At 50.8% G+C, this 26,346-nt stretch overlaps 13 non-coding genes and 12 pseudogenes across 13 annotated transcripts; all 25 read left to right on the top strand.

Moving 5' to 3' along the window:
- The first annotated feature begins 770 nt into the window (after nucleotides 1–770).
- LOC134578184 (5S ribosomal RNA) lies at nucleotides 771–889 on the top strand. Its single transcript, XR_010086073.1, has one exon. It is a non-coding gene; the product is annotated as a 5S ribosomal RNA (ribosomal RNA).
- Nucleotides 890–1,910: 1,021 nt separating this feature from the next.
- LOC134577854 (5S ribosomal RNA) lies at nucleotides 1,911–2,029 on the top strand (annotated as a pseudogene).
- Nucleotides 2,030–2,808: 779 nt separating this feature from the next.
- LOC134577535 (5S ribosomal RNA) lies at nucleotides 2,809–2,927 on the top strand. The gene has a single exon (XR_010086037.1). It is a non-coding gene; the product is annotated as a 5S ribosomal RNA (ribosomal RNA).
- Nucleotides 2,928–3,966: 1,039 nt separating this feature from the next.
- On the top strand, nucleotides 3,967–4,084 carry LOC134578867 (5S ribosomal RNA; annotated as a pseudogene).
- Nucleotides 4,085–4,867: 783 nt separating this feature from the next.
- Nucleotides 4,868–4,986, top strand: LOC134577370 (5S ribosomal RNA). Its single transcript, XR_010085994.1, has one exon. It is a non-coding gene; the product is annotated as a 5S ribosomal RNA (ribosomal RNA).
- A 1,020-nt stretch (nucleotides 4,987–6,006) lies between these two features.
- On the top strand, nucleotides 6,007–6,124 carry LOC134578963 (5S ribosomal RNA; annotated as a pseudogene).
- Nucleotides 6,125–6,895: 771 nt separating this feature from the next.
- Nucleotides 6,896–7,014, top strand: LOC134578123 (5S ribosomal RNA). Its single transcript, XR_010086071.1, has one exon. It is a non-coding gene; the product is annotated as a 5S ribosomal RNA (ribosomal RNA).
- A 1,020-nt stretch (nucleotides 7,015–8,034) lies between these two features.
- On the top strand, nucleotides 8,035–8,152 carry LOC134578960 (5S ribosomal RNA; annotated as a pseudogene).
- A 771-nt stretch (nucleotides 8,153–8,923) lies between these two features.
- Nucleotides 8,924–9,042, top strand: LOC134578065 (5S ribosomal RNA). The gene has a single exon (XR_010086070.1). It is a non-coding gene; the product is annotated as a 5S ribosomal RNA (ribosomal RNA).
- A 1,024-nt stretch (nucleotides 9,043–10,066) lies between these two features.
- On the top strand, nucleotides 10,067–10,184 carry LOC134578954 (5S ribosomal RNA; annotated as a pseudogene).
- Nucleotides 10,185–10,955: 771 nt separating this feature from the next.
- Nucleotides 10,956–11,074, top strand: LOC134577991 (5S ribosomal RNA). Its single transcript, XR_010086067.1, has one exon. It is a non-coding gene; the product is annotated as a 5S ribosomal RNA (ribosomal RNA).
- Nucleotides 11,075–12,099: 1,025 nt separating this feature from the next.
- Nucleotides 12,100–12,217, top strand: LOC134578862 (5S ribosomal RNA; annotated as a pseudogene).
- Nucleotides 12,218–13,000: 783 nt separating this feature from the next.
- On the top strand, nucleotides 13,001–13,119 carry LOC134577931 (5S ribosomal RNA). Its single transcript, XR_010086064.1, has one exon. It is a non-coding gene; the product is annotated as a 5S ribosomal RNA (ribosomal RNA).
- A 1,048-nt stretch (nucleotides 13,120–14,167) lies between these two features.
- On the top strand, nucleotides 14,168–14,285 carry LOC134578941 (5S ribosomal RNA; annotated as a pseudogene).
- A 771-nt stretch (nucleotides 14,286–15,056) lies between these two features.
- LOC134577872 (5S ribosomal RNA) lies at nucleotides 15,057–15,175 on the top strand. The gene has a single exon (XR_010086063.1). It is a non-coding gene; the product is annotated as a 5S ribosomal RNA (ribosomal RNA).
- A 1,020-nt stretch (nucleotides 15,176–16,195) lies between these two features.
- Nucleotides 16,196–16,313, top strand: LOC134578938 (5S ribosomal RNA; annotated as a pseudogene).
- A 771-nt stretch (nucleotides 16,314–17,084) lies between these two features.
- LOC134577313 (5S ribosomal RNA) lies at nucleotides 17,085–17,203 on the top strand. Its single transcript, XR_010085982.1, has one exon. It is a non-coding gene; the product is annotated as a 5S ribosomal RNA (ribosomal RNA).
- A 1,023-nt stretch (nucleotides 17,204–18,226) lies between these two features.
- LOC134577848 (5S ribosomal RNA) lies at nucleotides 18,227–18,345 on the top strand (annotated as a pseudogene).
- Nucleotides 18,346–19,128: 783 nt separating this feature from the next.
- LOC134577808 (5S ribosomal RNA) lies at nucleotides 19,129–19,247 on the top strand. The gene has a single exon (XR_010086060.1). It is a non-coding gene; the product is annotated as a 5S ribosomal RNA (ribosomal RNA).
- A 1,028-nt stretch (nucleotides 19,248–20,275) lies between these two features.
- LOC134577845 (5S ribosomal RNA) lies at nucleotides 20,276–20,394 on the top strand (annotated as a pseudogene).
- A 787-nt stretch (nucleotides 20,395–21,181) lies between these two features.
- On the top strand, nucleotides 21,182–21,300 carry LOC134577752 (5S ribosomal RNA). The gene has a single exon (XR_010086055.1). It is a non-coding gene; the product is annotated as a 5S ribosomal RNA (ribosomal RNA).
- A 1,032-nt stretch (nucleotides 21,301–22,332) lies between these two features.
- On the top strand, nucleotides 22,333–22,451 carry LOC134577840 (5S ribosomal RNA; annotated as a pseudogene).
- A 771-nt stretch (nucleotides 22,452–23,222) lies between these two features.
- On the top strand, nucleotides 23,223–23,341 carry LOC134577688 (5S ribosomal RNA). Its single transcript, XR_010086053.1, has one exon. It is a non-coding gene; the product is annotated as a 5S ribosomal RNA (ribosomal RNA).
- A 1,024-nt stretch (nucleotides 23,342–24,365) lies between these two features.
- Nucleotides 24,366–24,483, top strand: LOC134578932 (5S ribosomal RNA; annotated as a pseudogene).
- A 771-nt stretch (nucleotides 24,484–25,254) lies between these two features.
- Nucleotides 25,255–25,373, top strand: LOC134577630 (5S ribosomal RNA). Its single transcript, XR_010086051.1, has one exon. It is a non-coding gene; the product is annotated as a 5S ribosomal RNA (ribosomal RNA).
- The last annotated feature ends 973 nt before the right edge of the window (nucleotides 25,374–26,346 follow it).

Here is a 26,346-nt window from a genome sequence, read left to right as displayed (position 1 = left end):
CTCTCACTGCATCGCAGACCCAGAGCATGGCCAGTGGAGGCCTGCTGTCTTGTGCCCTTTTGCTGAAGAGGGAGAGGAGAGAGACAGAAAGATTGGGCTCCCGAACAGCACCGAGGGGCATGTTTTGTCAGCAGCGTGGGGCATGTTTTGTCAGCAGCGTGGGCCTGGTTCACTCTACACCCCAAAGCGCTGGAATGAAAAGGCCGCTGCTAGCTGTAGGCTAAAGTAGCCAAGCGGTGTGCACAGCCGAGTAGTGGAGCAACGTTTCCAAAGCAGCACTTGTGGCCTATCTTTAGCAAATTGGTTTTCAAAGGGCTACCATCCCCTGTGTTGCCAACAAACCCCTGTGACAACAGACAGCAGCTTGTCAGTCCGAAGCGGAGAGAGGATCAAGGAGCAAGGATCCTAGGCAGACGCCACGTGCCAATTTTGGGTTGAAGCAAGAGTTATTGCAGTGCGCTGTTGCTTCGAAGTGCGTCACGGCGCAGTCTCACCAGCTTTCTCTGAGACAGAGGTTAGGATTGCATTTCCGAGCAGATCTAGGAGAGGCCTAAGTGCCAGCAGCTGCGCAGTGTAAAGGAAGGAGGTCACTTAGGAGTGTAGGGATAGAAGTAAGAAGTAGGCGTCAAGCGCATTTGTCAGTGGGCCCTTTGAGCAGTGAGTTGCAAGAGCAGCAAATGAAGAAGCTGGGAGGGAGGGAGGGAGGGAGGGAGGTAGGTGCCTGGGTGTTGAAGAACAGAATAAGAGGAGGTTAAAGGAGCCTAGTTTCTGCCTACGGCCATACCACCCTGAACACGCCCGATCTCGTCTGATCTCGGAAGCTAAGCAGGGTCGGGCCTGGTTAGTACTTGGATGGGAGACCGCCTGGGAATACCAGGTGTTGTAGGCTTTTGCTTTTTCGATCTCCTACCAGCAGGGGGCGATCTACGCTATGCAATTTCACATTCACTCATTCGGAGGATTTCTTTTTTTTTTTTTTTTTTTTTTTTAAACACACATTTCTTTTCTGGCTTTACGTTTCAGTGTGGCGTTTTTTTCTTTCTTTCTTTCTTTCTTTCTTTCTCTCTCGCTTTCTTTTTCTTTTTCCTTCTCTCGTGTTTCTGGACACGAGTAACGAGGCAACAATACAATGTCTTTGAGTGATACAGGATAGAGAGAAGTGGGCAAGCACAAGTCAGTGTTACGGTGGTAAAGTGTCGGTCACAGCAACAACAAAAAACTAAATCAATGCGGTTGGTGATAGGATATGACGCGGTCCAAGAGAAAAGCAGCATTTAAAAAACAAAAAAAGAGAAATGTACAGATATTTCACTTCCATCTATCCACACATACATTGCAGGATGGCAGGCAGAAGTGACATTTAAGTGCAAGCCATAAGCAAGGCTTTCTATACTCCACTACTACGCAGTGCCGGGGCACCACGTAACGACCAGCACAGCCTCTAAAGCACATGCTAGGACCGCAAGGCAGGGCAGACGGGAGACGTATTTGCGCCAGCAGCTGAGCAATCCAAAAGAAGGGCGATGCTTGCAAGTGTATGTGCCCAATCAAGCAGCGGGCCCCAAGCACTTTTAGCCCGCATTACGTAATGCGCGCCGACAAGACTGGTTCCTAACAGTACTGGAGGCAACAGGGCTTCGCTTGCTTTCCCCCTAAAAGACCTAGGAAGCTACAAGTTGGCAGACCCAGGCTCGGCCTGCAGGAAAGAGGCAAAAAGAAAAGGGGGCGCCTAAAAGGCCGCTGCCACTACAGACTGAGCAAGAAGGACCGGGCGGGCTGAAAGACACATGCTCCAGCAGTGAACAAAAGCAACCAGCACTAGCAGCAGCAGCAGCAGCAACAACAAAGGCGGCATCGGGTGGAAGGAGCCTGTGCGCAGGATAAGGGGAGGTAAAGGAAGCCCTGCTGTGGCCTACGCCATACCACCCTTAGCGCGCCCGATCTCGTCTGATCTCGGAAGCTAAGCAGGGTTGGGCCTGGTTAGTACCTGTGATGGGAGACCATCTCGGAATACCAGGTGTTGTAGGCATTCGAACACTTTTCGCGCTCTCACTGCATCGCAGACCCAGAGCATGGCCAGTGGAGGCCTGCTGTCTTGTGCCCTTTTGCTGAAGAGGGAGAGGAGAGGGACAGAAAGATTGGGCTCCTGAACAGCACCGAGGGGCATGTTTTGTCAGCAGCGTGGGGCATGTTTTGTCAGCAGCGTGGGCCTGGTTCACTCTACACCCCAAAGCGCTGGAATGAAAAGGCCGCTGCTAGCTGTAGGCTAAAGTAGCCAAGCGGTGTGCACAGCCGAGTAGTGGAGCAACGTTTCCAAAGCAGCACTTGTGGCCTATCTTTAGCAAATTGGTTTTCAAAGGGCTACCATCCCCTGTGTTGCCAACAAACCCCTGTGACAACAGACAGCAGCTTGTCAGTCCGAAGCGGAGAGAGGATCAAGGAGCAAGGATCCTAGGCAGACGCCACGTGCCAATTTTGGGTTGAAGCAAGAGTTATTGCAGTGCGCTGTTGCTTCGAAGTGCGTCACGGCGCAGTCTCACCAGCTTTCTCTGAGACAGAGGTTAGGATTGCATTTCCGAGCAGATCTAGGAGAGGCCTAAGTGCCAGCAGCTGCGCAGTGTAAAGGAAGGAGGTCACTTAGGAGTGTAGGGATAGAAGTAAGAAGTAGGCGTCAAGCGCATTTGTCAGTGGGCCCTTTGAGCAGTGAGTTGCAAGAGCAGCAAATGAAGAAGCTGGGAGGGAGGGAGGGAGGTAGGTGCCTGGGTGTTGAAGAACAGAATAAGAGGAGGTTAAAGGAGCCTAGTTTCTGCCTACGGCCATACCACCCTGAACACGCCCAATCTCGTCTGATCTCGGAAGCTAAGCAGGGTCGGGCCTGGTTAGTACTTGGATGGGAGACCGCCTGGGAATACCAGGTGTTGTAGGCTTTTGCTTTTTCGATCTCCTACCAGCAGGGGGCGATCTACGCTATGCAATTTCACATTCACTCATTCGGAGGATTTCTTTTTTTTTTTTTTTTTTTTTTTTTTAAACACACATTTCTTTTCTGGCTTTACGTTTCAGTGTGGCGTTTTTTTCTTTCTTTCTTTCTTTCTTTCTTTCTTTCTTTCTTTCTTTCTCTCTCGCTTTCTTTTTCTTTTTCCTTCTCTCGTGTTTCTGGACACGAGTAACGAGGCAACAATACAATGTCTTTGAGTGATACAGGATAGAGAGAAGTGGGCAAGCACAAGTCAGTGTTACGGTGGTAAAGTGTCGGTCACAGCAACAACAAAAAACTAAATCAATGCGGTTGGTGATAGGATATGACGCGGTCCAAGAGAAAAGCAGCATTTAAAAAACAAAAAAAGAGAAATGTACAGATATTTCACTTCCATCTATCCACACATACATTGCAGGATGGCAGGCAGAAGTGACATTTAAGTGCAAGCCATAAGCAAGGCTTTCTATACTCCACTACTACGCAGTGCCGGGGCACCACGTAACGACCAGCACAGCCTCTAAAGCACATGCTAGGACCGCAAGGCAGGGCAGACGGGAGACGTATTTGCGCCAGCAGCTGAGCAATCCAAAAGAAGGGCGATGCTTGCAAGTGTATGTGCCCAATCAAGCAGCGGGCCCCAAGCACTTTTAGCCCGCATTACGTAATGCGCGCCGACAAGACTGGTTCCTAACAGTACTGGAGGCAACAGGGCTTCGCTTGCTTTCCCCCTAAAAGACCTAGGAAGCTACAAGTTGGCAGACCCAGGCTCGGCCTGCAGGAAAGAGGCAAAAAGAAAAGGGGGCGCCTAAAAGGCCGCTGCCACTACAGACTGAGCAAGAAGGACCGGGCGGGCTGAAAGACACATGCTCCAGCAGTGAACAAAAGCAACCAGCACTAGCAGCAGCAGCAGCAGCAACAACAAAGGCGGCATCGGGTGGAAGGAGCCTGTGCGCAGGATAAGGGGAGGTAAAGGAAGCCCTGCTGTGGCCTACGCCATACCACCCTTAGAGCGCCCGATCTCGTCTGATCTCGGAAGCTAAGCAGGGTTGGGCCTGTTAGTACCTGTGATGGGAGACCATCTCGGAATACCAGGTGTTGTAGGCATTCAAACACTTTTCGCGCTCTCACTGCATCGCAGACCCAGAGCATGGCCAGTGGAGGCCTGCTGTCTTGTGCCCTTTTGCTGAAGAGGGAGAGGAGAGAGACAGAAAGATTGGGCTCCCGAACAGCACCGAGGGGCATGTTTTGTCAGCAGCGTGGGGCATGTTTTGTCAGCAGCGTGGGCCTGGTTCACTCTACACCCCAAAGCGCTGGAATGAAAAGGCCGCTGCTAGCTGTAGGCTAAAGTAGCCAAGCGGTGTGCACAGCCGAGTAGTGGAGCAACGTTTCCAAAGCAGCACTTGTGGCCTATCTTTAGCAAATTGGTTTTCAAAGGGCTACCATCCCCTGTGTTGCCAACAAACCCCTGTGACAACAGACAGCAGCTTGTCAGTCCGAAGCGGAGAGAGGATCAAGGAGCAAGGATCCTAGGCAGACGCCACGTGCCAATTTTGGGTTGAAGCAAGAGTTATTGCAGTGCGCTGTTGCTTCGAAGTGCGTCACGGCGCAGTCTCACCAGCTTTCTCTGAGACAGAGGTTAGGATTGCATTTCCGAGCAGATCTAGGAGAGGCCTAAGTGCCAGCAGCTGCGCAGTGTAAAGGAAGGAGGTCACTTAGGAGTGTAGGGATAGAAGTAAGAAGTAGGCGTCAAGCGCATTTGTCAGTGGGCCCTTTGAGCAGTGAGTTGCAAGAGCAGCAAATGAAGAAGCTGGGAGGGAGGGAGGGAGGGAGGTAGGTGCCTGGGTGTTGAAGAACAGAATAAGAGGAGGTTAAAGGAGCCTAGTTTCTGCCTACGGCCATACCACCCTGAACACGCCTGATCTCGTCTGATCTCGGAAGCTAAGCAGGGTCGGGCCTGGTTAGTACTTGGATGGGAGACCGCCTGGGAATACCAGGTGTTGTAGGCTTTTGCTTTTTCGATCTCCTACCAGCAGGGGGCGATCTACGCTATGCAATTTCACATTCACTCATTCGGAGGATTTCTTTTTTTTTTTTTTTTTTTAAACACACATTTCTTTTCTGGCTTTACGTTTCAGTGTGGCGTTTTTTTCTTTCTTTCTTTCTTTCTTTCTTTCTTTCTCTCTCGCTTTCTTTTTCTTTTTCCTTCTCTCGTGTTTCTGGACACGAGTAACGAGGCAACAATACAATGTCTTTGAGTGATACAGGATAGAGAGAAGTGGGCAAGCACAAGTCAGTGTTACGGTGGTAAAGTGTCGGTCACAGCAACAACAAAAAACTAAATCAATGCGGTTGGTGATAGGATATGACGCGGTCCAAGAGAAAAGCAGCATTTAAAAAACAAAAAAAGAGAAATGTACAGATATTTCACTTCCATCTATCCACACATACATTGCAGGATGGCAGGCAGAAGTGACATTTAAGTTCAAGCCATAAGCAAGGCTTTCTATACTCCACTACTACGCAGTGCCGGGGCACCACGTAACGACCAGCACAGCCTCTAAAGCACATGCTAGGACCGCAAGGCAGGGCAGACGGGAGACGTATTTGCGCCAGCAGCTGAGCAATCCAAAAGAAGGGCGATGCTTGCAAGTGTATGTGCCCAATCAAGCAGCGGGCCCCAAGCACTTTTAGCCCGCATTACGTAATGCGCGCCGACAAGACTGGTTCCTAACAGTACTGGAGGCAACAGGGCTTCGCTTGCTTTCCCCCTAAAAGACCTAGGAAGCTACAAGTTGGCAGACCCAGGCTCGGCCTGCAGGAAAGAGGCAAAAAGAAAAGGGGGCGCCTAAAAGGCCGCTGCCACTACAGACTGAGCAAGAAGGACCGGGCGGGCTGAAAGACACATGCTCCAGCAGTGAACAAAAGCAACCAGCACTAGCAGCAGCAGCAGCAGCAACAACAAAGGCGGCATCGGGTGGAAGGAGCCTGTGCGCAGGATAAGGGGAGGTAAAGGAAGCCCTGCTGTGGCCTACGCCATACCACCCTTAGCGCGCCCGATCTCGTCTGATCTCGGAAGCTAAGCAGGGTTGGGCCTGTTAGTACCTGTGATGGGAGACCATCTCGGAATACCAGGTGTTGTAGGCATTCAAACACTTTTCGCGCTCTCACTGCATCGCAGACCCAGAGCATGGCTAGTGGAGGCCTGCTGTCTTGTGCCCTTTTGCTGAAGAGGGAGAGGAGAGAGACAGAAAGATTGGGCTCCCGAACAGCACCGAGGGGCATGTTTTGTCAGCAGCGTGGGGCATGTTTTGTCAGCAGCGTGGGCCTGGTTCACTCTACACCCCAAAGCGCTGGAATGAAAAGGCCGCTGCTAGCTGTAGGCTAAAGTAGCCAAGCGGTGTGCACAGCCGAGTAGTGGAGCAACGTTTCCAAAGCAGCACTTGTGGCCTATCTTTAGCAAATTGGTTTTCAAAGGGCTACCATCCCCTGTGTTGCCAACAAACCCCTGTGACAACAGACAGCAGCTTGTCAGTCCGAAGCGGAGAGAGGATCAAGGAGCAAGGATCCTAGGCAGACGCCACGTGCCAATTTTGGGTTGAAGCAAGAGTTATTGCAGTGCGCTGTTGCTTCGAAGTGCGTCACGGCGCAGTCTCACCAGCTTTCTCTGAGACAGAGGTTAGGATTGCATTTCCGAGCAGATCTAGGAGAGGCCTAAGTGCCAGCAGCTGCGCAGTGTAAAGGAAGGAGGTCACTTAGGAGTGTAGGGATAGAAGTAAGAAGTAGGCGTCAAGCGCATTTGTCAGTGGGCCCTTTGAGCAGTGAGTTGCAAGAGCAGCAAATGAAGAAGCTGGGAGGGAGGTAGGTGCCTGGGTGTTGAAGAACAGAATAAGAGGAGGTTAAAGGAGCCTAGTTTCTGCCTACGGCCATACCACCCTGAACACGCCCGATCTCGTCTGATCTCGGAAGCTAAGCAGGGTCGGGCCTGGTTAGTACTTGGATGGGAGACCGCCTGGGAATACCAGGTGTTGTAGGCTTTTGCTTTTTCGATCTCCTACCAGCAGGGGGCGATCTACGCTATGCAATTTCACATTCACTCATTCGGAGGATTTCTTTTTTTTTTTTTTTTTTTAAACACACATTTCTTTTCTGGCTTTACGTTTCAGTGTGGCGTTTTTTTCTTTCTTTCTTTCTTTCTTTCTTTCTTTCTCTCTCGCTTTCTTTTTCTTTTTCCTTCTCTCGTGTTTCTGGACACGAGTAACGAGGCAACAATACAATGTCTTTGAGTGATACAGGATAGAGAGAAGTGGGCAAGCACAAGTCAGTGTTACGGTGGTAAAGTGTCGGTCACAGCAACAACAAAAAACTAAATCAATGCGGTTGGTGATAGGATATGACGCGGTCCAAGAGAAAAGCAGCATTTAAAAAACAAAAAAAGAGAAATGTACAGATATTTCACTTCCATCTATCCACACATACATTGCAGGATGGCAGGCAGAAGTGACATTTAAGTTCAAGCCATAAGCAAGGCTTTCTATACTCCACTACTACGCAGTGCCGGGGCACCACGTAACGACCAGCACAGCCTCTAAAGCACATGCTAGGACCGCAAGGCAGGGCAGACGGAAGACGTATTTGCGCCAGCAGCTGAGCAATCCAAAAGAAGGGCGATGCTTGCAAGTGTACGTGCCCAATCAAGCAGCGGGCCCCAAGCACTTTTAGCCCGCATTACGTAATGCGCGCCGACAAGACTGGTTCCTAACAGTACTGGAGGCAACAGGGCTTCGCTTGCTTTCCCCCTAAAAGACCTAGGAAGCTACAAGTTGGCAGACCCAGGCTCGGCCTGCAGGAAAGAGGCAAAAAGAAAAGGGGGCGCCTAAAAGGCCGCTGCCACTACAGACTGAGCAAGAAGGACCGGGCGGGCTGAAAGACACATGCTCCAGCAGTGAACAAAAGCAACCAGCACTAGCAGCAGCAGCAGCAGCAACAACAAAGGCGGCATCGGGTGGAAGGAGCCTGTGCGCAGGATAAGGGGAGGTAAAGGAAGCCCTGCTGTGGCCTACGCCATACCACCCTTAGCGCGCCCGATCTCGTCTGATCTCGGAAGCTAAGCAGGGTTGGGCCTGTTAGTACCTGTGATGGGAGACCATCTCGGAATACCAGGTGTTGTAGGCATTCAAACACTTTTCGCGCTCTCACTGCATCGCAGACCCAGAGCATGGCCAGTGGAGGCCTGCTGTCTTGTGCCCTTTTGCTGAAGAGGGAGAGGAGAGAGACAGAAAGATTGGGCTCCCGAACAGCACCGAGGGGCATGTTTTGTCAGCAGCGTGGGGCATGTTTTGTCAGCAGCGTGGGCCTGGTTCACTCTACACCCCAAAGCGCTGGAATGAAAAGGCCGCTGCTAGCTGTAGGCTAAAGTAGCCAAGCGGTGTGCACAGCCGAGTAGTGGAGCAACGTTTCCAAAGCAGCACTTGTGGCCTATCTTTAGCAAATTGGTTTTCAAAGGGCTACCATCCCCTGTGTTGCCAACAAACCCCTGTGACAACAGACAGCAGCTTGTCAGTCCGAAGCGGAGAGAGGATCAAGGAGCAAGGATCCTAGGCAGACGCCACGTGCCAATTTTGGGTTGAAGCAAGAGTTATTGCAGTGCGCTGTTGCTTCGAAGTGCGTCACGGCGCAGTCTCACCAGCTTTCTCTGAGACAGAGGTTAGGATTGCATTTCCGAGCAGATCTAGGAGAGGCCTAAGTGCCAGCAGCTGCGCAGTGTAAAGGAAGGAGGTCACTTAGGAGTGTAGGGATAGAAGTAAGAAGTAGGCGTCAAGCGCATTTGTCAGTGGGCCCTTTGAGCAGTGAGTTGCAAGAGCAGCAAATGAAGAAGCTGGGAGGGAGGTAGGTGCCTGGGTATTGAAGAACAGAATAAGAGGAGGTTAAAGGAGCCTAGTTTCTGCCTACGGCCATACCACCCTGAACACGCCCGATCTCGTCTGATCTCGGAAGCTAAGCAGGGTCGGGCCTGGTTAGTACTTGGATGGGAGACCGCCTGGGAATACCAGGTGTTGTAGGCTTTTGCTTTTTCGATCTCCTACCAGCAGGGGGCGATCTACGCTATGCAATTTCACATTCACTCATTCGGAGGATTTCTTTTTTTTTTTTTTTTTTTTTTTAAACACACATTTCTTTTCTGGCTTTACGTTTCAGTGTGGCGTTTTTTTCTTTCTTTCTTTCTTTCTTTCTTTCTTTCTCTCTCGCTTTCTTTTTCTTTTTCCTTCTCTCGTGTTTCTGGACACGAGTAACGAGGCAACAATACAATGTCTTTGAGTGATACAGGATAGAGAGAAGTGGGCAAGCACAAGTCAGTGTTACGGTGGTAAAGTGTCGGTCACAGCAACAACAAAAAACTAAATCAATGCGGTTGGTGATAGGATATGACGCGGTCCAAGAGAAAAGCAGCATTTAAAAAACAAAAAAAGAGAAATGTACAGATATTTCACTTCCATCTATCCACACATACATTGCAGGATGGCAGGCAGAAGTGACATTTAAGTTCAAGCCATAAGCAAGGCTTTCTATACTCCACTACTACGCAGTGCCGGGGCACCACGTAACGACCAGCACAGCCTCTAAAGCACATGCTAGGACCGCAAGGCAGGGCAGACGGAAGACGTATTTGCGCCAGCAGCTGAGCAATCCAAAAGAAGGGCGATGCTTGCAAGTGTACGTGCCCAATCAAGCAGCGGGCCCCAAGCACTTTTAGCCCGCATTACGTAATGCGCGCCGACAAGACTGGTTCCTAACAGTACTGGAGGCAACAGGGCTTCGCTTGCTTTCCCCCTAAAAGACCTAGGAAGCTACAAGTTGGCAGACCCAGGCTCGGCCTGCAGGAAAGAGGCAAAAAGAAAAGGGGGCGCCTAAAAGGCCGCTGCCACTACAGACTGAGCAAGAAGGACCGGGCGGGCTGAAAGACACATGCTCCAGCAGTGAACAAAAGCAACCAGCACTAGCAGCAGCAGCAGCAGCAACAACAAAGGCGGCATCGGGTGGAAGGAGCCTGTGCGCAGGATAAGGGGAGGTAAAGGAAGCCCTGCTGTGGCCTACGCCATACCACCCTTAGCGCGCCCGATCTCGTCTGATCTCGGAAGCTAAGCAGGGTTGGGCCTGTTAGTACCTGTGATGGGAGACCATCTCGGAATACCAGGTGTTGTAGGCATTCAAACACTTTTCGCGCTCTCACTGCATCGCAGACCCAGAGCATGGCCAGTGGAGGCCTGCTGTCTTGTGCCCTTTTGCTGAAGAGGGAGAGGAGAGAGACAGAAAGATTGGGCTCCCGAACAGCACCGAGGGGCATGTTTTGTCAGCAGCGTGGGGCATGTTTTGTCAGCAGCGTGGGCCTGGTTCACTCTACACCCCAAAGCGCTGGAATGAAAAGGCCGCTGCTAGCTGTAGGCTAAAGTAGCCAAGCGGTGTGCACAGCCGAGTAGTGGAGCAACGTTTCCAAAGCAGCACTTGTGGCCTATCTTTAGCAAATTGGTTTTCAAAGGGCTACCATCCCCTGTGTTGCCAACAAACCCCTGTGACAACAGACAGCAGCTTGTCAGTCCGAAGCGGAGAGAGGATCAAGGAGCAAGGATCCTAGGCAGACGCCACGTGCCAATTTTGGGTTGAAGCAAGAGTTATTGCAGTGCGCTGTTGCTTCGAAGTGCGTCACGGCGCAGTCTCACCAGCTTTCTCTGAGACAGAGGTTAGGATTGCATTTCCGAGCAGATCTAGGAGAGGCCTAAGTGCCAGCAGCTGCGCAGTGTAAAGGAAGGAGGTCACTTAGGAGTGTAGGGATAGAAGTAAGAAGTAGGCGTCAAGCGCATTTGTCAGTGGGCCCTTTGAGCAGTGAGTTGCAAGAGCAGCAAATGAAGAAGCTGGGAGGGAGGTAGGTGCCTGGGTATTGAAGAACAGAATAAGAGGAGGTTAAAGGAGCCTAGTTTCTGCCTACGGCCATACCACCCTGAACACGCCCGATCTCGTCTGATCTCGGAAGCTAAGCAGGGTCGGGCCTGGTTAGTACTTGGATGGGAGACCGCCTGGGAATACCAGGTGTTGTAGGCTTTTGCTTTTTCGATCTCCTACCAGCAGGGGGCGATCTACGCTATGCAATTTCACATTCACTCATTCGGAGGATTTCTTTTTTTTTTTTTTTTTTTTTTTTAAACACACATTTCTTTTCTGGCTTTACGTTTCAGTGTGGCGTTTTTTTCTTTCTTTCTTTCTTTCTTTCTTTCTTTCTCTCTCGCTTTCTTTTTCTTTTTCCTTCTCTCGTGTTTCTGGACACGAGTAACGAGGCAACAATACAATGTCTTTGAGTGATACAGGATAGAGAGAAGTGGGCAAGCACAAGTCAGTGTTACGGTGGTAAAGTGTCGGTCACAGCAACAACAAAAAACTAAATCAATGCGGTTGGTGATAGGATATGACGCGGTCCAAGAGAAAAGCAGCATTTAAAAAACAAAAAAAGAGAAATGTACAGATATTTCACTTCCATCTATCCACACATACATTGCAGGATGGCAGGCAGAAGTGACATTTAAGTGCAAGCCATAAGCAAGGCTTTCTATACTCCACTACTACGCAGTGCCGGGGCACCACGTAACGACCAGCACAGCCTCTAAAGCACATGCTAGGACCGCAAGGCAGGGCAGACGGGAGACGTATTTGCGCCAGCAGCTGAGCAATCCAAAAGAAGGGCGATGCTTGCAAGTGTATGTGCCCAATCAAGCAGCGGGCCCCAAGCACTTTTAGCCCGCATTACGTAATGCGCGCCGACAAGACTGGTTCCTAACAGTACTGGAGGCAACAGGGCTTCGCTTGCTTTCCCCCTAAAAGACCTAGGAAGCTACAAGTTGGCAGACCCAGGCTCGGCCTGCAGGAAAGAGGCAAAAAGAAAAGGGGGCGCCTAAAAGGCCGCTGCCACTACAGACTGAGCAAGAAGGACCGGGCGGGCTGAAAGACACATGCTCCAGCAGTGAACAAAAGCAACCAGCACTAGCAGCAGCAGCAGCAGCAACAACAAAGGCGGCATCGGGTGGAAGGAGCCTGTGCGCAGGATAAGGGGAGGTAAAGGAAGCCCTGCTGTGGCCTACGCCATACCACCCTTAGAGCGCCCGATCTCGTCTGATCTCGGAAGCTAAGCAGGGTTGGGCCTGTTAGTACCTGTGATGGGAGACCATCTCGGAATACCAGGTGTTGTAGGCATTCAAACACTTTTCGCGCTCTCACTGCATCGCAGACCCAGAGCATGGCCAGTGGAGGCCTGCTGTCTTGTGCCCTTTTGCTGAAGAGGGAGAGGAGAGAGACAGAAAGATTGGGCTCCCGAACAGCACCGAGGGGCATGTTTTGTCAGCAGCGTGGGGCATGTTTTGTCAGCAGCGTGGGCCTGGTTCACTCTACACCCCAAAGCGCTGGAATGAAAAGGCCGCTGCTAGCTGTAGGCTAAAGTAGCCAAGCGGTGTGCACAGCCGAGTAGTGGAGCAACGTTTCCAAAGCAGCACTTGTGGCCTATCTTTAGCAAATTGGTTTTCAAAGGGCTACCATCCCCTGTGTTGCCAACAAACCCCTGTGACAACAGACAGCAGCTTGTCAGTCCGAAGCGGAGAGAGGATCAAGGAGCAAGGATCCTAGGCAGACGCCACGTGCCAATTTTGGGTTGAAGCAAGAGTTATTGCAGTGCGCTGTTGCTTCGAAGTGCGTCACGGCGCAGTCTCACCAGCTTTCTCTGAGACAGAGGTTAGGATTGCATTTCCGAGCAGATCTAGGAGAGGCCTAAGTGCCAGCAGCTGCGCAGTGTAAAGGAAGGAGGTCACTTAGGAGTGTAGGGATAGAAGTAAGAAGTAGGCGTCAAGCGCATTTGTCAGTGGGCCCTTTGAGCAGTGAGTTGCAAGAGCAGCAAATGAAGAAGCTGGGAGGGAGGGAGGGAGGGAGGTAGGTGCCTGGGTGTTGAAGAACAGAATAAGAGGAGGTTAAAGGAGCCTAGTTTCTGCCTACGGCCATACCACCCTGAACACGCCCGATCTCGTCTGATCTCGGAAGCTAAGCAGGGTCGGGCCTGGTTAGTACTTGGATGGGAGACCGCCTGGGAATACCAGGTGTTGTAGGCTTTTGCTTTTTCGATCTCCTACCAGCAGGGGGCGATCTACGCTATGCAATTTCACATTCACTCATTCGGAGGATTTCTTTTTTTTTTTTTTTTTTTTTTTAAACACACATTTCTTTTCTGGCTTTACGTTTCAGTGTGGCGTTTTTTTCTTTCTTTCTTTCTTTCTTTCTTTCTTTCTTTCTTTCTTTCTTTCTTTCTTTCTCTCTCGCTTTCTTTTTCTTTTTCCTTCTCTCGTGTTTCTGGACACGAGTAACGAGGCAACAATACAATGTCTTTGAGTGATACAGGATAGAGAGAAGTGGGCAAGCACAAGTCAGTGTTACGGTGGTAAAGTGTCGGTCACAGCAACAACAAAAAACTAAATCAATGCGGTTGGTGATAGGATATGACGCGGTCCAAGAGAAAAGCAGCATTTAAAAAACAAAAAAAGAGAAATGTACAGATATTTCACTTCCATCTATCCACACATACATTGCAGGATGGCAGGCAGAAGTGACATTTAAGTTCAAGCCATAAGCAAGGCTTTCTATACTCCACTACTACGCAGTGCCGGGGCACCACGTAACGACCAGCACAGCCTCTAAAGCACATGCTAGGACCGCAAGGCAGGGCAGACGGGAGACGTATTTGCGCCAGCAGCTGAGCAATCCAAAAGAAGGGCGATGCTTGCAAGTGTATGTGCCCAATCAAGCAGCGGGCCCCAAGCACTTTTAGCCCGCATTACGTAATGCGCGCCGACAAGACTGGTTCCTAACAGTACTGGAGGCAACAGGGCTTCGCTTGCTTTCCCCCTAAAAGACCTAGGAAGCTACAAGTTGGCAGACCCAGGCTCGGCCTGCAGGAAAGAGGCAAAAAGAAAAGGGGGCGCCTAAAAGGCCGCTGCCACTACAGACTGAGCAAGAAGGACCGGGCGGGCTGAAAGACACATGCTCCAGCAGTGAACAAAAGCAACCAGCACTAGCAGCAGCAGCAGCAGCAACAACAAAGGCGGCATCGGGTGGAAGGAGCCTGTGCGCAGGATAAGGGGAGGTAAAGGAAGCCCTGCTGTGGCCTACGCCATACCACCCTTAGCGCGCCCGATCTCGTCTGATCTCGGAAGCTAAGCAGGGTTGGGCCTGTTAGTACCTGTGATGGGAGACCATCTCGGAATACCAGGTGTTGTAGGCATTCAAACACTTTTCGCGCTCTCACTGCATCGCAGACCCAGAGCATGGCCAGTGGAGGCCTGCTGTCTTGTGCCCTTTTGCTGAAGAGGGAGAGGAGAGAGACAGAAAGATTGGGCTCCCGAACAGCACCGAGGGGCATGTTTTGTCAGCAGCGTGGGGCATGTTTTGTCAGCAGCGTGGGCCTGGTTCACTCTACACCCCAAAGCGCTGGAATGAAAAGGCCGCTGCTAGCTGTAGGCTAAAGTAGCCAAGCGGTGTGCACAGCCGAGTAGTGGAGCAACGTTTCCAAAGCAGCACTTGTGGCCTATCTTTAGCAAATTGGTTTTCAAAGGGCTACCATCCCCTGTGTTGCCAACAAACCCCTGTGACAACAGACAGCAGCTTGTCAGTCCGAAGCGGAGAGAGGATCAAGGAGCAAGGATCCTAGGCAGACGCCACGTGCCAATTTTGGGTTGAAGCAAGAGTTATTGCAGTGCGCTGTTGCTTCGAAGTGCGTCACGGCGCAGTCTCACCAGCTTTCTCTGAGACAGAGGTTAGGATTGCATTTCCGAGCAGATCTAGGAGAGGCCTAAGTGCCAGCAGCTGCGCAGTGTAAAGGAAGGAGGTCACTTAGGAGTGTAGGGATAGAAGTAAGAAGTAGGCGTCAAGCGCATTTGTCAGTGGGCCCTTTGAGCAGTGAGTTGCAAGAGCAGCAAATGAAGAAGCTGGGAGGGAGGTAGGTGCCTGGGTGTTGAAGAACAGAATAAGAGGAGGTTAAAGGAGCCTAGTTTCTGCCTACGGCCATACCACCCTGAACACGCCCGATCTCGTCTGATCTCGGAAGCTAAGCAGGGTCGGGCCTGGTTAGTACTTGGATGGGAGACCGCCTGGGAATACCAGGTGTTGTAGGCTTTTGCTTTTTCGATCTCCTACCAGCAGGGGGCGATCTACGCTATGCAATTTCACATTCACTCATTCGGAGGATTTCTTTTTTTTTTTTTTTTTTTAAACACACATTTCTTTTCTGGCTTTACGTTTCAGTGTGGCGTTTTTTTCTTTCTTTCTTTCTTTCTTTCTTTCTTTCTCTCTCGCTTTCTTTTTCTTTTTCCTTCTCTCGTGTTTCTGGACACGAGTAACGAGGCAACAATACAATGTCTTTGAGTGATACAGGATAGAGAGAAGTGGGCAAGCACAAGTCAGTGTTACGGTGGTAAAGTGTCGGTCACAGCAACAACAAAAAACTAAATCAATGCGGTTGGTGATAGGATATGACGCGGTCCAAGAGAAAAGCAGCATTTAAAAAACAAAAAAAGAGAAATGTACAGATATTTCACTTCCATCTATCCACACATACATTGCAGGATGGCAGGCAGAAGTGACATTTAAGTTCAAGCCATAAGCAAGGCTTTCTATACTCCACTACTACGCAGTGCCGGGGCACCACGTAACGACCAGCACAGCCTCTAAAGCACATGCTAGGACCGCAAGGCAGGGCAGACGGAAGACGTATTTGCGCCAGCAGCTGAGCAATCCAAAAGAAGGGCGATGCTTGCAAGTGTACGTGCCCAATCAAGCAGCGGGCCCCAAGCACTTTTAGCCCGCATTACGTAATGCGCGCCGACAAGACTGGTTCCTAACAGTACTGGAGGCAACAGGGCTTCGCTTGCTTTCCCCCTAAAAGACCTAGGAAGCTACAAGTTGGCAGACCCAGGCTCGGCCTGCAGGAAAGAGGCAAAAAGAAAAGGGGGCGCCTAAAAGGCCGCTGCCACTACAGACTGAGCAAGAAGGACCGGGCGGGCTGAAAGACACATGCTCCAGCAGTGAACAAAAGCAACCAGCACTAGCAGCAGCAGCAGCAGCAACAACAAAGGCGGCATCGGGTGGAAGGAGCCTGTGCGCAGGATAAGGGGAGGTAAAGGAAGCCCTGCTGTGGCCTACGCCATACCACCCTTAGCGCGCCCGATCTCGTCTGATCTCGGAAGCTAAGCAGGGTTGGGCCTGTTAGTACCTGTGATGGGAGACCATCTCGGAATACCAGGTGTTGTAGGCATTCAAACACTTTTCGCGCTCTCACTGCATCGCAGACCCAGAGCATGGCCAGTGGAGGCCTGCTGTCTTGTGCCCTTTTGCTGAAGAGGGAGAGGAGAGAGACAGAAAGATTGGGCTCCCGAACAGCACCGAGGGGCATGTTTTGTCAGCAGCGTGGGGCATGTTTTGTCAGCAGCGTGGGCCTGGTTCACTCTACACCCCAAAGCGCTGGAATGAAAAGGCCGCTGCTAGCTGTAGGCTAAAGTAGCCAAGCGGTGTGCACAGCCGAGTAGTGGAGCAACGTTTCCAAAGCAGCACTTGTGGCCTATCTTTAGCAAATTGGTTTTCAAAGGGCTACCATCCCCTGTGTTGCCAACAAACCCCTGTGACAACAGACAGCAGCTTGTCAGTCCGAAGCGGAGAGAGGATCAAGGAGCAAGGATCCTAGGCAGACGCCACGTGCCAATTTTGGGTTGAAGCAAGAGTTATTGCAGTGCGCTGTTGCTTCGAAGTGCGTCACGGCGCAGTCTCACCAGCTTTCTCTGAGACAGAGGTTAGGATTGCATTTCCGAGCAGATCTAGGAGAGGCCTAAGTGCCAGCAGCTGCGCAGTGTAAAGGAAGGAGGTCACTTAGGAGTGTAGGGATAGAAGTAAGAAGTAGGCGTCAAGCGCATTTGTCAGTGGGCCCTTTGAGCAGTGAGTTGCAAGAGCAGCAAATGAAGAAGCTGGGAGGGAGGTAGGTGCCTGGGTATTGAAGAACAGAATAAGAGGAGGTTAAAGGAGCCTAGTTTCTGCCTACGGCCATACCACCCTGAACACGCCCGATCTCGTCTGATCTCGGAAGCTAAGCAGGGTCGGGCCTGGTTAGTACTTGGATGGGAGACCGTCTGGGAATACCAGGTGTTGTAGGCTTTTGCTTTTTCGATCTCCTACCAGCAGGGGGCGATCTACGCTATGCAATTTCACATTCACTCATTCGGAGGATTTCTTTTTTTTTTTTTTTTTTTTTTTAAACACACATTTCTTTTCTGGCTTTACGTTTCAGTGTGGCGTTTTTTTCTTTCTTTCTTTCTTTCTTTCTTTCTTTCTCTCTCGCTTTCTTTTTCTTTTTCCTTCTCTCGTGTTTCTGGACACGAGTAACGAGGCAACAATACAATGTCTTTGAGTGATACAGGATAGAGAGAAGTGGGCAAGCACAAGTCAGTGTTACGGTGGTAAAGTGTCGGTCACAGCAACAACAAAAAACTAAATCAATGCGGTTGGTGATAGGATATGACGCGGTCCAAGAGAAAAGCAGCATTTAAAAAACAAAAAAAGAGAAATGTACAGATATTTCACTTCCATCTATCCACACATACATTGCAGGATGGCAGCAGAAGTGACATTTAAGTGCAAGCCATAAGCAAGGCTTTCTATACTCCACTACTACGCAGTGCCGGGGCACCACGTAACGACCAGCACAGCCTCTAAAGCACATGCTAGGTCCGCAAGGCAGGGCAGACGGGAGACGTATTTGCGCCAGCAGCTGAGCAATCCAAAAGAAGGGCGATGCTTGCAAGTGTATGTGCCCAATCAAGCAGCGGGCCCCAAGCACTTTTAGCCCGCATTACGTAATGCGCGCCGACAAGACTGGTTCCTAACAGTACTGGAGGCAACAGGGCTTCGCTTGCTTTCCCCCTAAAAGACCTAGGAAGCTACAAGTTGGCAGACCCAGGCTCGGCCTGCAGGAAAGAGGCAAAAAGAAAAGGGGGCGCCTAAAAGGCCGCTGCCACTACAGACTGAGCAAGAAGGACCGGGCGGGCTGAAAGACACATGCTCCAGCAGTGAACAAAAGCAACCAGCACTAGCAGCAGCAGCAGCAGCAACAACAAAGGCGGCATCGGGTGGAAGGAGCCTGTGCGCAGGATAAGGGGAGGTAAAGGAAGCGCTGCTGTGGCCTACGCCATACCACCCTTAGCGCGCCCGATCTCGTCTGATCTCGGAAGCTAAGCAGGGTTGGGCCTGGTTAGTACCTGTGATGGGAGACCATCTCGGAATACCAGGTGTTGTAGGCATTCGAACACTTTTCGCGCTCTCACTGCATCGCAGACCCAGAGCATGGCCAGTGGAGGCCTGCTGTCTTGTGCCCTTTTGCTGAAGAGGGAGAGGAGAGGGACAGAAAGATTGGGCTCCCGAACAGCACCGAGGGGCATGTTTTGTCAGCAGCGTGGGGCATGTTTTGTCAGCAGCGTGGGCCTGGTTCACTCTACACCCCAAAGCGCTGGAATGAAAAGGCCGCTGCTAGCTGTAGGCTAAAGTAGCCAAGCGGTGTGCACAGCCGAGTAGTGGAGCAACGTTTCCAAAGCAGCACTTGTGGCCTATCTTTAGCAAATTGGTTTTCAAAGGGCTACCATCCCCTGTGTTGCCAACAAACCCCTGTGACAACAGACAGCAGCTTGTCAGTCCGAAGCGGAGAGAGGATCAAGGAGCAAGGATCCTAGGCAGACGCCACGTGCCAATTTTGGGTTGAAGCAAGAGTTATTGCAGTGCGCTGTTGCTTCGAAGTGCGTCACGGCGCAGTCTCACCAGCTTTCTCTGAGACAGAGGTTAGGATTGCATTTCCGAGCAGATCTAGGAGAGGCCTAAGTGCCAGCAGCTGCGCAGTGTAAAGGAAGGAGGTCACTTAGGAGTGTAGGGATAGAAGTAAGAAGTAGGCGTCAAGCGCATTTGTCAGTGGGCCCTTTGAGCAGTGAGTTGCAAGAGCAGCAAATGAAGAAGCTGGGAGGGAGGGAGGGAGGGAGGTAGGTGCCTGGGTGTTGAAGAACAGAATAAGAGGAGGTTAAAGGAGCCTAGTTTCTGCCTACGGCCATACCACCCTGAACACGCCCGATCTCGTCTGATCTCGGAAGCTAAGCAGGGTCGGGCCTGGTTAGTACTTGGATGGGAGACCGCCTGGGAATACCAGGTGTTGTAGGCTTTTGCTTTTTCGATCTCCTACCAGCAGGGGGCGATCTACGCTATGCAATTTCACATTCACTCATTCGGAGGATTTCTTTTTTTTTTTTTTTTTTTTTTTAAACACACATTTCTTTTCTGGCTTTACGTTTCAGTGTGGCGTTTTTTTCTTTCTTTCTTTCTTTCTTTCTTTCTTTCTTTCTCTCTCGCTTTCTTTTTCTTTTTCCTTCTCTCGTGTTTCTGGACACGAGTAACGAGGCAACAATACAATGTCTTTGAGTGATACAGGATAGAGAGAAGTGGGCAAGCACAAGTCAGTGTTACGGTGGTAAAGTGTCGGTCACAGCAACAACAAAAAACTAAATCAATGCGGTTGGTGATAGGATATGACGCGGTCCAAGAGAAAAGCAGCATTTAAAAAACAAAAAAAGAGAAATGTACAGATATTTCACTTCCATCTATCCACACATACATTGCAGGATGGCAGGCAGAAGTGACATTTAAGTGCAAGCCATAAGCAAGGCTTTCTATACTCCACTACTACGCAGTGCCGGGGCACCACGTAACGACCAGCACAGCCTCTAAAGCACATGCTAGGACCGCAAGGCAGGGCAGACGGGAGACGTATTTGCGCCAGCAGCTGAGCAATCCAAAAGAAGGGCGATGCTTGCAAGTGTATGTGCCCAATCAAGCAGCGGGCCCCAAGCACTTTTAGCCCGCATTACGTAATGCGCGCCGACAAGACTGGTTCCTAACAGTACTGGAGGCAACAGGGCTTCGCTTGCTTTCCCCCTAAAAGACCTAGGAAGCTACAAGTTGGCAGACCCAGGCTCGGCCTGCAGGAAAGAGGCAAAAAGAAAAGGGGGCGCCTAAAAGGCCGCTGCCACTACAGACTGAGCAAGAAGGACCGGGCGGGCTGAAAGACACATGCTCCAGCAGTGAACAAAAGCAACCAGCACTAGCAGCAGCAGCAGCAGCAACAACAAAGGCGGCATCGGGTGGAAGGAGCCTGTGCGCAGGATAAGGGGAGGTAAAGGAAGCCCTGCTGTGGCCTACGCCATACCACCCTTAGCGCGCCCGATCTCGTCTGATCTCGGAAGCTAAGCAGGGTTGGGCCTGGTTAGTACCTGTGATGGGAGACCATCTCGGAATACCAGGTGTTGTAGGCATTCAAACACTTTTCGCGCTCTCACTGCATCGCAGACCCAGAGCATGGCCAGTGGAGGCCTGCTGTCTTGTGCCCTTTTGCTGAAGAGGGAGAGGAGAGGGACAGAAAGATTGGGCTCCCGAACAGCACCGAGGGGCATGTTTTGTCAGCAGCGTGGGGCATGTTTTGTCAGCAGCGTGGGCCTGGTTCACTCTACACCCCAAAGCGCTGGAATGAAAAGGCCGCTGCTAGCTGTAGGCTAAAGTAGCCAAGCGGTGTGCACAGCCGAGTAGTGGAGCAACGTTTCCAAAGCAGCACTTGTGGCCTATCTTTAGCAAATTGGTTTTCAAAGGGCTACCATCCCCTGTGTTGCCAACAAACCCCTGTGACAACAGACAGCAGCTTGTCAGTCCGAAGCGGAGAGAGGATCAAGGAGCAAGGATCCTAGGCAGACGCCACGTGCCAATTTTGGGTTGAAGCAAGAGTTATTGCAGTGCGCTGTTGCTTCGAAGTGCGTCACGGCGCAGTCTCACCAGCTTTCTCTGAGACAGAGGTTAGGATTGCATTTCCGAGCAGATCTAGGAGACGCCTAAGTGCCAGCAGCTGCGCAGTGTAAAGGAAGGAGGTCACTTAGGAGTGTAGGGATAGAAGTAAGAAGTAGGCGTCAAGCGCATTTGTCAGTGGGCCCTTTGAGCAGTGAGTTGCAAGAGCAGCAAATGAAGAAGCTGGGAGGGAGGGAGGGAGGGAGGGAGGTAGGTGCCTGGGTGTTGAAGAACAGAATAAGAGGAGGTTAAAGGAGCCTAGTTTCTGCCTACGGCCATACCACCCTGAACACGCCCGATCTCGTCTGATCTCGGAAGCTAAGCAGGGTCGGGCCTGGTTAGTACTTGGATGGGAGACCGCCTGGGAATACCAGGTGTTGTAGGCTTTTGCTTTTTCGATCTCCTACCAGCAGGGGGCGATCTACGCTATGCAATTTCACATTCACTCATTCGGAGGATTTCTTTTTTTTTTTTTTTTTTTTTTTAAACACACATTTCTTTTCTGGCTTTACGTTTCAGTGTGGCGTTTTTTTCTTTCTTTCTTTCTTTCTTTCTTTCTTTCTTTCTTTCTCTCTCGCTTTCTTTTTCTTTTTCCTTCTCTCGTGTTTCTGGACACGAGTAACGAGGCAACAATACAATGTCTTTGAGTGATACAGGATAGAGAGAAGTGGGCAAGCACAAGTCAGTGTTACGGTGGTAAAGTGTCGGTCACAGCAACAACAAAAAACTAAATCAATGCGGTTGGTGATAGGATATGACGCGGTCCAAGAGAAAAGCAGCATTTAAAAAACAAAAAAAGAGAAATGTACAGATATTTCACTTCCATCTATCCACACATACATTGCAGGATGGCAGGCAGAAGTGACATTTAAGTGCAAGCCATAAGCAAGGCTTTCTATACTCCACTACTACGCAGTGCCGGGGCACCACGTAACGACCAGCACAGCCTCTAAAGCACATGCTAGGACCGCAAGGCAGGGCAGACGGGAGACGTATTTGCGCCAGCAGCTGAGCAATCCAAAAGAAGGGCGATGCTTGCAAGTGTATGTGCCCAATCAAGCAGCGGGCCCCAAGCACTTTTAGCCCGCATTACGTAATGCGCGCCGACAAGACTGGTTCCTAACAGTACTGGAGGCAACAGGGCTTCGCTTGCTTTCCCCCTAAAAGACCTAGGAAGCTACAAGTTGGCAGACCCAGGCTCGGCCTGCAGGAAAGAGGCAAAAAGAAAAGGGGGCGCCTAAAAGGCCGCTGCCACTACAGACTGAGCAAGAAGGACCGGGCGGGCTGAAAGACACATGCTCCAGCAGTGAACAAAAGCAACCAGCACTAGCAGCAGCAGCAGCAGCAACAACAAAGGCGGCATCGGGTGGAAGGAGCCTGTGCGCAGGATAAGGGGAGGTAAAGGAAGCCCTGCTGTGGCCTACGCCATACCACCCTTAGCGCGCCCGATCTCGTCTGATCTCGGAAGCTAAGCAGGGTTGGGCCTGGTTAGTACCTGTGATGGGAGACCATCTCGGAATACCAGGTGTTGTAGGCATTCGAACACTTTTCGCGCTCTCACTGCATCGCAGACCCAGAGCATGGCCAGTGGAGGCCTGCTGTCTTGTGCCCTTTTGCTGAAGAGGGAGAGGAGAGGGACAGAAAGATTAGGCTCCCGAACAGCACCGAGGGGCATGTTTTGTCAGCAGCGTGGGGCATGTTTTGTCAGCAGCGTGGGCCTGGTTCACTCTACACCCCAAAGCGCTGGAATGAAAAGGCCGCTGCTAGCTGTAGGCTAAAGTAGCCAAGCGGTGTGCACAGCCGAGTAGTGGAGCAACGTTTCCAAAGCAGCACTTGTGGCCTATCTTTAGCAAATTGGTTTTCAAAGGGCTACCATCCCCTGTGTTGCCAACAAACCCCTGTGACAACAGACAGCAGCTTGTCAGTCCGAAGCGGAGAGAGGATCAAGGAGCAAGGATCCTAGGCAGACGCCACGTGCCAATTTTGGGTTGAAGCAAGAGTTATTGCAGTGCGCTGTTGCTTCGAAGTGCGTCACGGCGCAGTCTCACCAGCTTTCTCTGAGACAGAGGTTAGGATTGCATTTCCGAGCAGATCTAGGAGAGGCCTAAGTGCCAGCAGCTGCGCAGTGTAAAGGAAGGAGGTCACTTAGGAGTGTAGGGATAGAAGTAAGAAGTAGGCGTCAAGCGCATTTGTCAGTGGGCCCTTTGAGCAGTGAGTTGCAAGAGCAGCAAATGAAGAAGCTGGGAGGGAGGTAGGTGCCTGGGTGTTGAAGAACAGAATAAGAGGAGGTTAAAGGAGCCTAGTTTCTGCCTACGGCCATACCACCCTGAACACGCCCGATCTCGTCTGATCTCGGAAGCTAAGCAGGGTCGGGCCTGGTTAGTACTTGGATGGGAGACCGCCTGGGAATACCAGGTGTTGTAGGCTTTTGCTTTTTCGATCTCCTACCAGCAGGGGGCGATCTACGCTATGCAATTTCACATTCACTCATTCGGAGGATTTCTTTTTTTTTTTTTTTTTTTTTTTTTTTAAACACACATTTCTTTTCTGGCTTTACGTTTCAGTGTGGCGTTTTTTTCTTTCTTTCTTTCTTTCTTTCTTTCTCTCTCGCTTTCTTTTTCTTTTTCCTTCTCTCGTGTTTCTGGACACGAGTAACGAGGCAACAATACAATGTCTTTGAGTGATACAGGATAGAGAGAAGTGGGCAAGCACAAGTCAGTGTTACGGTGGTAAAGTGTCGGTCACAGCAACAACAAAAAACTAAATCAATGCGGTTGGTGATAGGATATGACGCGGTCCAAGAGAAAAGCAGCATTTAAAAAACAAAAAAAGAGAAATGTACAGATATTTCACTTCCATCTATCCACACATACATTGCAGGATGGCAGGCAGAAGTGACATTTAAGTTCAAGCCATAAGCAAGGCTTTCTATACTCCACTACTACGCAGTGCCGGGGCACCACGTAACGACCAGCACAGCCTCTAAAGCACATGCTAGGACCGCAAGGCAGGGCAGACGGGAGACGTATTTGCGCCAGCAGCTGAGCAATCCAAAAGAAGGGCGATGCTTGCAAGTGTATGTGCCCAATCAAGCAGCGGGCCCCAAGCACTTTTAGCCCGCATTACGTAATGCGCGCCGACAAGACTGGTTCCTAACAGTACTGGAGGCAACAGGGCTTCGCTTGCTTTCCCCCTAAAAGACCTAGGAAGCTACAAGTTGGCAGACCCAGGCTCGGCCTGCAGGAAAGAGGCAAAAAGAAAAGGGGGCGCCTAAAAGGCCGCTGCCACTACAGACTGAGCAAGAAGGACCGGGCGGGCTGAAAGACACATGCTCCAGCAGTGAACAAAAGCAACCAGCACTAGCAGCAGCAGCAGCAGCAACAACAAAGGCGGCATCGGGTGGAAGGAGCCTGTGCGCAGGATAAGGGGAGGTAAAGGAAGCCCTGCTGTGGCCTACGCCATACCACCCTTAGCGCGCCCGATCTCGTCTGATCTCGGAAGCTAAGCAGGGTTGGGCCTGTTAGTACCTGTGATGGGAGACCATCTCGGAATACCAGGTGTTGTAGGCATTCAAACACTTTTCGCGCTCTCACTGCATCGCAGACCCAGAGCATGGCCAGTGGAGGCCTGCTGTCTTGTGCCCTTTTGCTGAAGAGGGAGAGGAGAGAGACAGAAAGATTGGGCTCCCGAACAGCACCGAGGGGCATGTTTTGTCAGCAGCGTGGGGCATGTTTTGTCAGCAGCGTGGGCCTGGTTCACTCTACACCCCAAAGCGCTGGAATGAAAAGGCCGCTGCTAGCTGTAGGCTAAAGTAGCCAAGCGGTGTGCACAGCCGAGTAGTGGAGCAACGTTTCCAAAGCAGCACTTGTGGCCTATCTTTAGCAAATTGGTTTTCAAAGGGCTACCATCCCCTGTGTTGCCAACAAACCCCTGTGACAACAGACAGCAGCTTGTCAGTCCGAAGCGGAGAGAGGATCAAGGAGCAAGGATCCTAGGCAGACGCCACGTGCCAATTTTGGGTTGAAGCAAGAGTTATTGCAGTGCGCTGTTGCTTCGAAGTGCGTCACGGCGCAGTCTCACCAGCTTTCTCTGAGACAGAGGTTAGGATTGCATTTCCGAGCAGATCTAGGAGAGGCCTAAGTGCCAGCAGCTGCGCAGTGTAAAGGAAGGAGGTCACTTAGGAGTGTAGGGATAGAAGTAAGAAGTAGGCGTCAAGCGCATTTGTCAGTGGGCCCTTTGAGCAGTGAGTTGCAAGAGCAGCAAATGAAGAAGCTGGGAGGGAGGTAGGTGCCTGGGTGTTGAAGAACAGAATAAGAGGAGGTTAAAGGAGCCTAGTTTCTGCCTACGGCCATACCACCCTGAACACGCCCGATCTCGTCTGATCTCGGAAGCTAAGCAGGGTCGGGCCTGGTTAGTACTTGGATGGGAGACCGCCTGGGAATACCAGGTGTTGTAGGCTTTTGCTTTTTCGATCTCCTACCAGCAGGGGGCGATCTACGCTATGCAATTTCACATTCACTCATTCGGAGGATTTCTTTTTTTTTTTTTTTTTTTTTTTTTTTTAAACACACATTTCTTTTCTGGCTTTACGTTTCAGTGTGGCGTTTTTTTCTTTCTTTCTTTCTTTCTTTCTTTCTCTCTCGCTTTCTTTTTCTTTTTCCTTCTCTCGTGTTTCTGGACACGAGTAACGAGGCAACAATACAATGTCTTTGAGTGATACAGGATAGAGAGAAGTGGGCAAGCACAAGTCAGTGTTACGGTGGTAAAGTGTCGGTCACAGCAACAACAAAAAACTAAATCAATGCGGTTGGTGATAGGATATGACGCGGTCCAAGAGAAAAGCAGCATTTAAAAAACAAAAAAAGAGAAATGTACAGATATTTCACTTCCATCTATCCACACATACATTGCAGGATGGCAGGCAGAAGTGACATTTAAGTTCAAGCCATAAGCAAGGCTTTCTATACTCCACTACTACGCAGTGCCGGGGCACCACGTAACGACCAGCACAGCCTCTAAAGCACATGCTAGGACCGCAAGGCAGGGCAGACGGGAGACGTATTTGCGCCAGCAGCTGAGCAATCCAAAAGAAGGGCGATGCTTGCAAGTGTATGTGCCCAATCAAGCAGCGGGCCCCAAGCACTTTTAGCCCGCATTACGTAATGCGCGCCGACAAGACTGGTTCCTAACAGTACTGGAGGCAACAGGGCTTCGCTTGCTTTCCCCCTAAAAGACCTAGGAAGCTACAAGTTGGCAGACCCAGGCTCGGCCTGCAGGAAAGAGGCAAAAAGAAAAGGGGGCGCCTAAAAGGCCGCTGCCACTACAGACTGAGCAAGAAGGACCGGGCGGGCTGAAAGACACATGCTCCAGCAGTGAACAAAAGCAACCAGCACTAGCAGCAGCAGCAGCAGCAACAACAAAGGCGGCATCGG

This window comes from Pelobates fuscus, chromosome 1 (genome assembly GCF_036172605.1).
Source record: "Pelobates fuscus isolate aPelFus1 chromosome 1, aPelFus1.pri, whole genome shotgun sequence".
Classification (NCBI taxonomy): domain Eukaryota; kingdom Metazoa; phylum Chordata; class Amphibia; order Anura; family Pelobatidae; genus Pelobates; species Pelobates fuscus.
Note: the sequence above shows the minus strand (reverse complement) of the source record. Positions and strands in the feature narration are given on the sequence as shown.